At 37.0% G+C, this 4,132-nt stretch overlaps 1 non-coding gene across 1 annotated transcript; it reads left to right on the top strand.

Annotated features, from left to right (window-relative positions):
- Nucleotides 1-219: 219 nt before the first annotated feature.
- Nucleotides 220-326, top strand: LOC141490364 (U6 spliceosomal RNA). The gene has a single exon (XR_012469192.1). It is a non-coding gene; the product is annotated as a U6 spliceosomal RNA (small nuclear RNA).
- The last annotated feature ends 3,806 nt before the right edge of the window (nucleotides 327-4,132 follow it).

Below are 4,132 nucleotides of genomic sequence, written 5' to 3'. Positions count from 1 at the left end.
CCAAGAGACATAGAACCTTGGACTTGACCTCAAACTTCTCAGATTTTTGATACCTGACCATTCTCATTTCCTATTGAGTCTTTACTAATTTAAAACCAGGGGATTATTTTTGGAATTTTATTTTTTCTTTCTTCTCAAAGGTACTAAATTAAATCTTTCATGTCCATGTTCCTCTTTTCAGTAAAGATAACTAAAGAATCCTTTAAAGTGTTACTTTGAGTGCTCGCTTCGGCAGCACATATACTAAAATTGGAAAGATAGAGAGAAGATTAGCATGGCCCCTGCGCAAGGATGACACGCAAATTCATGAAGCATTCCATATTTTTTTCCTACAAAAAAAGTGTTACTTTGAGAATAAACCTGAAATAGTATATCAAGAGAAATGACCAGTTATTAATGTCCTGACCAAGCTCTCTCTGGTAGCTCTAAGATGTTGGAAAGTGGGAATCCAATAGTTTTGTTTCAATTAAGCAATAATATTGATGATTTATTTTGATATTTGTTCCCCCTACTCACTTAATTTCTCCCTATCAACTTCTGTTGATATTCTTTCCTTCTTGGAAATATACTTTTACTTAGTAGGAATATGTAGCATATAGTTCAGACTCTGTAGAAAATAAAAAAAAGGAACTCTACTTTCATCTAAATTATGTCTAGCTACACAAAATCAGGTGAAAAATCTTCCCAGATAAATCCTACTTTGCCTTAGGTTGTGCTAGATAGGTTAGACAAAAAAAAACTGGGATGGATAACAGTGAAAGGGGCAGATATAACTAAATTCTGGTGTGATTGCATCAGGATTTTTTTTATAATACACTTGTGTTTTTATCTTTTAATGGTGCTCCCTAGGCCAACATAGATCAACAACTCAGCAGTTATAATCTTAGAAAACTTGCTGCCATCTCACTTTGTATATTTAGACACAATCTAAGTGACCCAGTTTAATTATAACTCATTTATCGCTTTTTATCCTTGTTCCTCTTGTTTCTATGTGACAGATGAAAACACCCATAATTTTGTTTTTCATATTTACAGGCTTTCTGAAAATTCATGGTTTCATTCTGTCTGGCATGTTGTTGTTGTTGTTGTTGTTGTCGTCGTCGTCGTCGATAATGTAGTCTGTTCTTCATTCTCCAAGAAGACCATGACATCAGGAAGGTAATGCCATGATATGCAAATGAATTGAACTTAAGTGAGTGGGTGACTGCAAAGTCCCTGGCCTCTCTTAAAAAACAAACAAACAAATAAATAAAAACACCAAATAAACAAAGTCCCTGGCCTCACTTTCTCCTCCGGAACCATCTGGGTCCAGGATCAGGATGACTGCATATGACCTGGTTGCAGTGGGAGGAGATTAAAGCTTTTACCTATGTAGGTCATTAGGACACATAAATCTCATTGACCTGCCAACCCATGACAAGGAATATACATACATTTATTAAATGATTCTTGCTTTGACAGGCTAGCTAAATTTGACAAGCTAAGAAGCAAATTAACCAAAGAATTAGAAATTTAACATTTAGGGAAAATAAAAAATGTTTGCACTTATCTTCAACACATTTAAAAATTAAATAAATCATCAATGCTATAATTGATTTATTGTGAATATTTGGGATGGGGGGGGGAATTAAGGCTACACCTATAGGAAACTCCCAGCATGGATACTCCCTCCGCCAAGACATATTTGACATCTTGTCTGTCTTGGAGAGGTGTTTATGCTCCTGTATAATTAAATAACTTACCTATGGTGACATAGTTTGTGTCTGATATAAAACTAGAATCCAAATCTTCCTGATTCCATGTTAGTATCTCAAAGCCCTGTGCCAGCTGAGCTTCAACATTCTCTCCAAGGTGTGGACCCTTTCTCAAAATAAAATTTTTAAATGATGAAAATACATACAAATACATTATACTGATACAGGTTATTAAAATATATATTTTTAAAAAGCAAGTTCATTTACCCTGCATGCTGGCCACCAGACTTTAGGTCTCTGTTCTCACTACAAGTTGCTCTAGAAGCCATCCTCCAATCAGAATTATTCCCTTTTTTTCCCCCCATGTACTCCTTCAACTTCACACTACTGTCTCTCTCCTCCTGAGTGGACTTCTTCAGGTTTTACCTCTACCTGTTGTTTTCTGTAGAAAGTCAGACAGGTCTCCTGAGGCCTCACAGGACACACAATCATCACCCGTCACAAAACTGGCAATTGAGAGGGATTTTTGTATACCTTACTCACCTGCCTTCCTCAAAAAACATTTCAATCACTACTAGTCTGCCTGAATTCACTCCTTAATGGGTAACATACAACTGCCACATTTTTTACTCTGTTTCAAGGATGTGTTGAAGCCACTCCTATAGGGTAAGGCAATTGTTAGATTTTCCTTGGGAGCATTTGCACCTCTAAAAGATGAAAAAAAAATACAAATCAGGGCTTGCTTTGATATTGATAATTCCTCAACTACACTAATTTCCTAGTTCTTCCACTCAATTCCCAAGACCTCCACTCTACTACACTTACATGTAAATGGTTATAATTTGATTTTGTGACCTATAACCTACAAATGTTTCACTACCATTTTGATAAATTCTGATATTCCTTTATCCTATCATTATCTTTTATTATTTCATCTTTCCCAAGGAGAGGTAACCCTTCTTCTTGCCAAGGCAGTTGCATTTTTCTCTAATCTTCTAAGTCCCCTGCCTATAAGCAAGTTCATATTTTCCTAATCCTTAAAAAAATCCTCAATTGATCCAGTCATTCTTATTAGCTATCCTGTTTCTTTTCTCCTTGACTAAACTATTTGACATTAAGCCAATTAGTTAGTTAGTAAGCATTTATATTGATCAAAATGCCAGATACTATACTAAATACTTGCATATGAAAAAAGGTCAAACATTCCCTTCCCTCTATGAGGTTATATTCTAATGGCCTATGGCATGTAAATAACTGAATCTACAAGAGGTATACAATGGAAATGGGAGTAATCTCAGAGAGAAAACACTTCATTTCCTCTCTCAATCCTCTGCAATTTTGCTCAACTGAAATTGCTCTTTCCAAAGTTAGCAGTGGGTCCGCTAGGTGGTGCAGTGGATAAAGCACCGGCCCTGGAGTCAGGAGTTCCTGGGTTCAAATCTGGTCTCAGACACTTAATAATTACCTAGCTGTGTGGCCTTGGGCAAGCCACTTAACCCCATTGCCTTGCAAAAAAAACCCCAAAACACCTACCCCCCCCAAAACCCCCCCCCACAAAGTTAGCAGTGATTTCTTAAGGCCAAATTAAATGATCTTTCCTCAATCCTCAACCCACTTGACTTCTCTGTAGCTCTGGACACTGTCAATCATTTGCTCCTCTTTTTCTCTAGGTCTACATGGTGTTATTCTTTGCCTCTCCCTTGCTTCTCATCCTTCCTATTTGACTCCTTCCTCTTACTAATTTCATAGGTATATCCCAAAGTCCTATCTTTCACTGTCTTCTCTTTTCCCCTTATAACTGAAATTTGCTACAAATACTTAAATTATCTAAGATGGAGGTACCCATGGAGAGAGCAGGGATTTGATTTTGTTTATTTTTATTTTAGGTTTTTTTTTTTTCTTTGCAAGGCAAATGGGGTTAAGTGGCTTGCCGAAGGCCACACAGCTAGGTAATTATTAAGTGTCTGAGACCAGATTTGAACCCAGGTACTCCTGACTCCAGGGCCGGTGCTTTATCCACTGTACCACCTAACTGCCCAGGGATTTGATTTTGAAAGAAAACATTCTAATTCTATACAGTACACTTTTACATTTAATCTGAACTTTTAACATTTCATTCGTCACTTTTTAAAATCTAGACATAATCAACAAAATAAAAAATCAAACCCTGATTTGTAGCATTTGCTAATTTCTGAAGTATTAAATCACACTGCAAATTTAACCATCAGCTCTTGAAACCTAGTTTGAACCAACTCTAGCACACACCTGATTCTCTTAGTCTTCAAATTGGGCTTGGGTTTTTGGTCTACTTTGTTGCAGGTAATTCAGTCCTGTGGCATGTAAATAACTTTAGCCCAAGCCATGGCAACCTCTGGAAGCAGGATTACTATCAGTTACTATCAGCCCTAAGGGTTGGGAAACCCTGAGAAACCAGGCTG

This window comes from Macrotis lagotis, chromosome 5, assembly GCF_037893015.1.
Source record: "Macrotis lagotis isolate mMagLag1 chromosome 5, bilby.v1.9.chrom.fasta, whole genome shotgun sequence".
NCBI lineage: Eukaryota > Metazoa > Chordata > Mammalia > Peramelemorphia > Peramelidae > Macrotis > Macrotis lagotis.
Note: the sequence above shows the minus strand (reverse complement) of the source record. Positions and strands in the feature narration are given on the sequence as shown.